This window comes from Zingiber officinale, chromosome 7A (genome assembly GCF_018446385.1).
Source record: "Zingiber officinale cultivar Zhangliang chromosome 7A, Zo_v1.1, whole genome shotgun sequence".
NCBI classification, from domain to species: Eukaryota; Viridiplantae; Streptophyta; class Magnoliopsida; order Zingiberales; family Zingiberaceae; genus Zingiber; species Zingiber officinale.
Genome location: NC_055998.1, coordinates 90331555 through 90340792, shown reverse-complemented (window position 1 = coordinate 90340792; position 9238 = coordinate 90331555). Strand labels below are relative to the sequence as shown.

Below are 9238 nucleotides of genomic sequence, written 5' to 3'. Positions count from 1 at the left end.
GTTGTTAGTGAGAGCCCTAGAGCCGGAGCCGATCATGTGATGATTGTCGTTTGGACTCGATGTACCATATTCGTATATATATATATATATATATATATATATATATATATATATATATATATATATATATAAAGGTATTTCTTTATGGTTATTATACTTACTTGTATTGGTGTCAAATAACTGAGTATAATAGCGTCCTTGAGTAGAAGGTTCTTATCTATATCAATCGATTGGTTGAATTGATAATGAGATGATATAGAGAATACTACTCTTAATCATTCCTAGTCAAGTATTAACATTCAAGGACAATGTTAATGCGATGAGACTAGCATGTAGGTCAACTCGATGACTTGATCTCACAAGTTTTGGATATTAGATATCAAGTTGACACATGGGTATGCATTGGAGAATGTATACTGAATGACCCGCCATGAGAAAGTATCATGGATCGTTATATGAGTGTCATATACTTTCTCATGTGACTATTAGTATGACTATCAATCATTGGACCTGAAGTCACCATAGTTCCCTACATAAGGAGTTGCATACTTTGGCTTCGTAAAACGTCACCCATAAATGGGTGGACTATAAAGGCGACTACTGGGTATGTAACAAATTATGTGGAGGGATGTGAGTGATGTAGAAGGGATCTATCCCTCCTATATGACGGGAGTGATATCAGTATTCTTGATAGAGTGAGACCACTAAGTGCATGGTCATGTCCAAATAAGTCAATATGAGATATTGAACTCATTTGATTAGAGTGAGTCTACTTAGAGTTCAAGACATAAATTGATTAGAGGATGACACGGTCTATGCCTCAATTGATCAATTTAGATGTCGAGGATAGAAGGACATTGTCACATATTGTGAGAGTCACAATTAGTAGTCACAATGGTGATGTTGGATCTCAACATTCTTGTAACTTGGGTAGTAATGATGTGTTGCTAGATACCGCTCATTGCTTATGTTTCTAAATGGGTTTAGGAGCATTGCCAACGTTACAAGAACCTATAGGGTCATACACAAAGGGCAGTTAGATGGAGATTAGGTTCATATGATGGACCAAGAGGATTAGGTTCATGTGATGAACCAAATTGGATTAAGAGTAATCCAAATTAGACTAATTTAGTTGGACTCAATTTGATTCATGTGTCGAATGAGTCTAATTTAGACTATGATTTATTGAGTCAATTTAAACCAATAAATAGAGATTCATTAAATTAAATTGTTTTGAGTCAAAGGGTAGATTTGATCAACCATGGGAGATAAGAGGTCAAGTTTGACTTGACTTGGAGGGAAGATGAAGGGTCAAGTTTGACTTGACCAAATGCCACTTCATTGTGACTTGGCATGGGCCGGCCAATGATGATGTTCCACATCATCAAGGCTACATCATTGTGTGCCACCTCATGAGGAAGACCAAGAGCCATGACTCTTGGTATTACATGGAGGTATAAAACATTCTAATAAGCGGTCGGCCACATGAATGAGTGAGTAAGTGTGTGCTTATTTAAGGTCTCTTCTTCTTCCTCTCTTCTTTTCTCTCCTTCTTCTCCATTGTCGAGACCTCTCAAGAGTGCTAACACACTCTAAGTGGTTCTCTCCACCTTTTGTCCGTGTGGATACGTGTAGAGGAGTGTACACTTGACACTCTACGAGATCCGGCAACCATTTGGACGAGCGGGATAAGCGAAGGGCATCGCTACAAGGGTAATACTTCCTTTTCATGTAGATCTAAGGTAGATCTAGTGTAGACAAACATGTACATGAACTTTTATTTATCTATCTTCGTACGGATTCGTGGCTAGCTTCAAGGTTTTCACAACGCAAAAAGCGGTTTTTGTGGCTCGAAATTGCTAACAGTGGTATCAGAGCCACGTGTGAAGCTTGTACATGTTTGTATTTGTTATTATGAAAAGGTTTCAGATCTGTAAGGTTCTATAATTTTTCTACTTTTATGGATTTTGTGACTATTTTTCTTGTAGAGGCGAAGCAACAAGTGCTTGGACACTTATAGGCTTCAAATACCGAGAAAAACCTTTCGAAACAGCAAGGTCTCACCCAAACAAAATTTTTTTTTTTGGGGACAGTGACTTAAGGCGCTATTAGATCAGTTTGGGACACTCACGATGTTCATTTCGCGAGAAGGGGCGCTGCCCCTAACCTCGTAAGGGGCATTGTCTCGCGATCGCGCTCGAAAATCGCTTAACGGGACCGCCGAGGAGTTATGACTCATAAAATTGATAAAATAGTAGTAAAATTATAGAAATTTATGTAAAATACATAATTCAGAATTATGTATGATATTGTGATGGTCATGGCCCAAAAACCCCAATGTAATTGGTTAAAATTATGTTGTAATTCATAATATGGCATGCGCGCCATTTTAGTATTGTGCGTGTTGTATATGATATACGACCTGCGCGTCGTGCCTCCCTTATTATGTTCCTATTGTAAATAGATTTTAGACTCAAATGTAACTCAAGTTTCATATTTTTAATGTACAAAATGAAGCGGTGGAAGGTCCACTCAAGAAGGAGTTACGAAGTGGGTGATGTCAACACATGCCGGTCAAAAGGAGGCACTTGAAGAAGTCGTTTACCCTAGGTTGATCGTCCGATCTTTTCATTGTCTTGAGAAGATCGTAGTAGGGCCATGACCTCATCACAAATTAATTAATCAGTATATATATATATATATATATATATATATATATCATTGCTTATGTGTATGTGATGCATGCTAATGTAGGGTAATTAGTACCTTAATGTGTATATGATACACATTCATGATTAGATTAGATCTTAATCAAGTCAACTCGAAATGCCTACCAAGTTTTGATACCCATCACTACCTCGATCATTTGTTATTGTTGAATCTGCCAAATCAGAGCAACGCATATTATCTTGGTAGGGTGCGGAGGGACAATCTTGGTCCCGCCTATCAAAGCTTGGGTGAGAACAAACTCAATTAGATTGAGTATAACTAGTTAACTCAATTGGATCGGGTAAAACTATAGGCATTTTGCAACGGTTGGGAAGATAGTATAAACAAGAGTTGTATAAAGATGTAATTGGTACTACCGATCATACTAAGTCTTGGGCGATTTAGCCAAAGCTAACTCAAGGCGTAGTATAATGTGGATCTTGTCCCGCGAGAATTATAGCTAATTGGTATGAATCTAGTAGTGTGGTTTGACCACATCCATGACTTGATTCTACAAAATCCCTATAATTCAGTAGGAGCATCATTTAGTTAAAGACTTAATTAAATGATAAGTGGAATATGATATTTACTTTCTGCTTTATTTATGTTGTAGATAATCTACGCACATCAAGTATACAGTCTCAGTAGAGAATAAAGAACATGAACATACTAACATATCCAATAAACACAACTACCAGTATCAGTCTATCTCACATGGTATAACGGTCATAACTGACATACAAAAAGTTCACATACTACAACTGACAAAATGATAAACACATACCCAATCTGGAATCAACACATGGTACAATGATCAGTAAACTCACCGGATCTGTAACGGACCTACTCGTGACACTTGTGCAAATATAAATACGACCGATATACATGTAAAATAAATGACATGTATGCAGCATGACAACCATATGCAACAATCATATCTCAAACAAGTGCAACACCTCACAATCACATGCAACTAGTATCTACTAGGCATGTATGCAATATATCTCCACAGATGCACTGCGCATCATATGCAAAAATGCATATGCATGCTCCATGGTCACCCCCACCACCTCTCTAGACACCACGACCCCTGTATGGCCGAGAAGCTTGGGTCCGTGACAAATTGTACTAGCCTCCAATACATGCACTACTATAGGTGGCCGAAGCGAACGGTCAGCTAAGTAGTTATCTAACTACATAGCTAAGGGTCCCTGACCACTCATATCTCTAGCTCTCTGACTACTGTACCCTCAAGACTCACTACTCTAGAGTGATCGAGGCTGATAGAACACTGAACGGTCGAGTAAGCTCGACAGGACTAGCTCCACTCCTGGCTACCACTCTGCATCAATGGTCGAATGGACAGCTATAAAAGACTGACAACCCTCTCAACTATAAGGGAGACGATAGTCGTCAGTATACAATGAATGATGAACATGATATATATACATAATCATGATATGGACACTGTCATCATTCATGCAAACTCGAACTCCACCTAAGTGCCCCATAATACGGGTATAATCGTCATGATACCTCCATATATCCCACTAAATACATGTATACAACCACACAAGTATAATCAACTGAAAATCTATCATGCCCCATGTAGCCTCTGCTATAAGAAATTTCGGCAGCATCTCCCCTGTACGAGAGACAATATGAATCCAAGAATACATATATAACTCCTCGGCCCACACGGCCGGAACAATACAATACAAATAACAAACAACCCACGCAATTATATAACCAATCCACGCAGTTTATATAGACAATCCACGCAGTTTAATATACAGCCTCCGGCTGTCAACAAAAATTACTAAAAGAAAAGATGATAAGGAATCATCTCAAATATATGTAAATCCTACTCCACTACAACGAAGAAACAAAATCCACGAAGTAATGAAATATCCGCAGCGGAAAACATAAGAAGCAAACCCAAAGAGTTTAACATAAAGTCCTCAATACAAGAACCCACATCACCGGTATATAAAGGCATAGATCGAATACAAAACATCTACAACCGAAAATCATCGCAACAATGGGGGATAGCGACTAGAATCTCCCAACGGCCTCAACCTGAAAAGTAGTAATGTAACGGTGAGTCCAAAGAACTCAGCAGGTAACCAATAGATATGTACAGTAACATATAACTACCAGCAATTGATGTGCGTAGATTGTATACACTTGATTAGCATGTTTTGACGCACATTCACATATTTTGCACATGCTTTGTCTACGTATTTTTATACTTCCAGCTTTCCTTTTTGCATATTTACTCTTTTTTTTAGGAGATCTGCTTTTGTGCATTTTGTGTACACAGGAGTCGAATTTGGAGAAGATTTTGGCACTTGAACAAGGAAGGAAGGCACAAGCCCTGTGAGCCACACGGCCTTGCCTTGGGGGGTTACCCAGGCCGTGTGTGGATCATTGCCCGTGTGACTACAGCAGGAAAGGAAGCGGCCTTGGCCGTGTGAACCTCACACGGCCATGCCAAGATGGGAAGTCAGAGGAAGCCAGGTCGTGTACATTACACGGCCGTGCAAGCCCTCTAGAGCTGAAGAATACCCTGGCCGTGTGCTATACATGACTCGTGCAATAATTCCAGAGGCCAAGGATGCCCTGGCCGTGTGCTTCACATGGCTCGTGCAGGGTTTCTAGAGCCGGAGGCAGCGCAGGCCGTGTGGATCTACAGGCTGTTCAAGGGGTGCAGTGGCAGAGCCAGACATGGTCGTGTCTCACACACAGTCGTGTGAGACAGGCAGAGAGGGAAGTGAGCCTGGCCGGTCCCACACACGGCTAGGTCCTGGGGTCGTGTGGCGCCTGATTTACCCCCTCTATTTAAAGGTTTCTTCTTCATTTCAAAGGGGATCTTCTCCCTTTTGGGGGGAATTGAATATTTGGGCATTCCTCCACCTTCTTGGAGGGATTCCGATGATTCTAAGGGCGGATCTTCAACGTTTCGACTCCGGGGAGTGAGGATTGGATCCGAAGACGGTCTTCATCGTAGATAAGCTTTTCTTCCCTATCTTTCTTGGATTTGGGATCAAGATGTTTGTCTTTTCTTCTTCTTCTGGATTCTTTCCTTGTTCCATGGATTAGATCTCTTGTTCTAGGATGGAGGGAGTATTTGTAATGAATATTTGATGTAAACTCTTGTGAATTTGCCAAGATTCTTATTTCTATGATTTTGCCCTGTTTTGTATCTATTCTTTCTTGTGTGGATTGTTGTGATTAGGACTTAATTACCATGCTTGATTGAATGTTTGAATATCTTGTGGATCTTGTATGGATTGCTTCTCATTCGATTTTCCAAGGGATGTTCGTGACAGGAACATGCCCGTGTAAGAACGTTTGAGAGGTAATCTTGAGAGAGAAATTTGGTATTTCAAGAGGGTAGGATAGATTAGATGAATTAATCTTTATATCTTAATGAGGTTGAGAAGTAGTGGATTTCTATGTTGATTTTCCGAGGGACGCACGTGACAGGCAAGCCCGTGTAAGGACAACATAGGGTTCATCCTAATTGATCGAATTTAGATATATTTTAGTCCTAGGCCGGTTGTCTATTACAAGCGGGAACCGGCAACCTTCTACAAATGATGGACTATTGAGAAATAAGATTTGGTAGATTATTACATTGAATAACATTACAAAGAAACCAAAACTCCTAGAACATACCTTTATCATTGCCGTTATTCTTGTTTCTTATTCTTTCATTTCTTTGTTTACATTTCATAGTTACACTTAGACTTTGTAAATCAATTGATTGGTTGTTTAGCTAACTCGCTTTGAGACATCTTTAGTGCTTATTCTAGTCCCTGTAGATTCGATATCTTTTATTATTACTTGCGACATTTCCGTACACTTGCGGAGGTCAACAAGTTTTTGGCGCCGTTGTCGGGGACTGCGCTATAGCATTAGGGATTATCAATTGAGTTAGACTAAACATAACTTTTCTTTTCTTTTCATTAGCATAATTGAAACTAATCTTTAGAATTTTGTTTTCAACATTTGCATATCTTTCTAATTCTTGACAATTCTTTTTGTTGCAATTCTAATTCTAATTCTAACTTTGTATTCTTGATTTCTAGCACTCTAATCTAACTTTTCTCTGTTTTCTCTTTTGATTTAGTTTCTTTCTTCTTTTTCTTTTGTAAACATATCTTGCAATCTTGTTCTTGTGTATGTGAAGATCAAACGTCGTAAAGGCCTCAAGAATAATAAGAACTTATAAACACATTAGTTGATTAGCATATGAATTATTCTAGATATTTTTCTTTTCCCTTTTGTCTTTTCTTTCTTATTTTCATTATGCACTTTCTTGCTTACAATTTAAATTCTACATTTTCTTTCTTGCTTTTCATATTGCATTTTATTACTTGTCTTTGATTTTTTTTTATAATTTTTTTCCTTGAATATCCATGAGCACTAACATGTCAAGCAGTCCCATGAGAAATTTTTCTACACCCTTTTCTGCAAGATTTTTATCTCCCATTGTGCAATCTCAAATTGAAACAGAAAGTTTCCAACTAGACCCAGAGTTAATTTTCATGATTCAAGGCCACAAATTTAGAGGAGAAGTATCAGAAAGTCCTTATCTGCATCTTGAAACATTTTTAGAGATTTGTGATATGGTGAAATGTGAAGGAGTGTCAGTAGATGCAGTTCGATTGATGTCATTTCCTTTTAGTATCAAGGATAAAGCAAGGACTTGGTTATATTCTCTCCATCCTCAAAGTATCACAAGTTGGGAACAATTGGAGAAGCAATTTCTGAATCATTTTTTTCCTCCAAGCAGAACAGTGTATATGAGGAATTACATAACAAATTTTGCTCAGGCATATGGAGAATCATTGTTTGAAGCATGGGATAGATTCAAGAGTCTTCAAAGACAGTGCCCTCATCATGGTTTTGAAAAATGGTTGATTCTGCACATATTCTATGGGGGAATTTCTTTCTCAAACAAGAGTTTATTGGATTCATCAGCTGGAGGTTCTTTTATGGACAAAAGTGTAGATGAAGCATATATGTTAATTGATCAAGTGACATTGAACCTCCATGAATGGTCGAACATAAGTTGGATGAAATCTCCTTCAAACATTCAAGAAGTGCAAGCCATAACTGCTATAGAGCCTGTTAAACAAATTGTAACTCAACCATCTATGAGTATTAAAAATCACAAGTCGCAGAACGGGGAGTTCAAACATTTGGGGGCAAAGATTGAAAGTATTGTTTCAAAATGGTTTAAAGAAGATCCCCCTCCTTCACAGACAAGTTCTAGTGAAAAGTGTGATGATGTTGGGTTGAGAATTGAAAAAAATCATGAAGAACTTCTGAAGAAGGACATGTTTAGAATTGAGGAGAAGAACAATAGAAGACCACATGAACTCAGTTCCATTATTCCAGGAGGTTCCCAAATGCCACAAGTACCTTTCCCTCAATGATTGATCATACCAACACAAGATAAACAAGTTGAATCTCCTCCACAAGCTAAAAGGGAATATGAGAAATTAGAAGTACCTTTCCCAAGACCTTCACTAAGGGTTCCTTTTCCAAAAAGGTTAGTGGGGGTCAATGAGAACAATGACTTTAAAAAATTCTGTGACACTGGTAAGGTTAAGTGCAGATTTTTGAAGGTATATGAAGATGAAGACTCTTCATATGAGGATTTTATTGATAATGCAGTGGTGAATAAGTTTTCAGATCTACCTCTAAATTTTATAGGGTGTTATAGTGACATTGAACTTTCAGATGATAAATGTGATGTGGTATATCAACTTAAAACTGCAAGTGAAGTTATTGATCCTCTTGTTATTGATTCTCCTATTGAGGATATAGATGTTGGATTATTTTTTGATGTATGTGTTGATGATGATGTTTTGGAAGAATGTGTAGGGAGCTGTGTTGTGGAAGCAGCATCTCAAGAATCACCTCCTTTGTCCACACAATCCTTAGATGTTGTAAGAGTTGCAAGGATTGAGCATGTTGTGGACCAATGTGTAGGGACTCATGTAGATATAGCAGAGTCTTAAGAATCACCATCATTGATATCATCAACACCTGAGCCAGAGCCAGAACCATCATTTGATTCAGAGGAAGTCATATCTACATGTTTAGAAATTTCAGGTATTTCACAGCAAAGTAAGGTTAGTATTTCTTGTGATCTTTTGGAAAATTTTATAGAGGTACCTATCATTGACTTTATTGGATGTGATTCAGTTTTTATTTCTTATTCTGCTTATCTTAATATGGTTATGGCTCTAGCTTATCTAATATGTTTGTGGGAGATTTGTACTTTCTTTGCATGTGCAAATTTCACTTGGGCTAATGATTGGAAGCTCAATCTGAACCATCTTCGACCACCTGAAAAAAAATTTAAGAAGACGAAGATGGAGAGAGTTATACTTTACTTTGTAGCTCCATTGATGAAAGCTCTCTCCATAAAAAGAACCCCAGGTAGGAGGGCTCTAAAATATCTTACCCCTCCAAGAGTGAGATTTAGATGAATCTAATGAGGTGGTCGAGC

The 9238-nt window shown here is 38.2% G+C and overlaps 1 non-coding gene across 1 annotated transcript; it reads right to left on the bottom strand.

Moving 5' to 3' along the window:
* Positions 1-7518: 7518 nt before the first annotated feature.
* On the bottom strand, positions 7519-7624 carry LOC122003101. Its single transcript, XR_006117773.1, has one exon. It is a non-coding gene; the product is annotated as a small nucleolar RNA R71 (small nucleolar RNA).
* Between the last annotated feature and the right edge of the window lie 1614 nt (positions 7625-9238).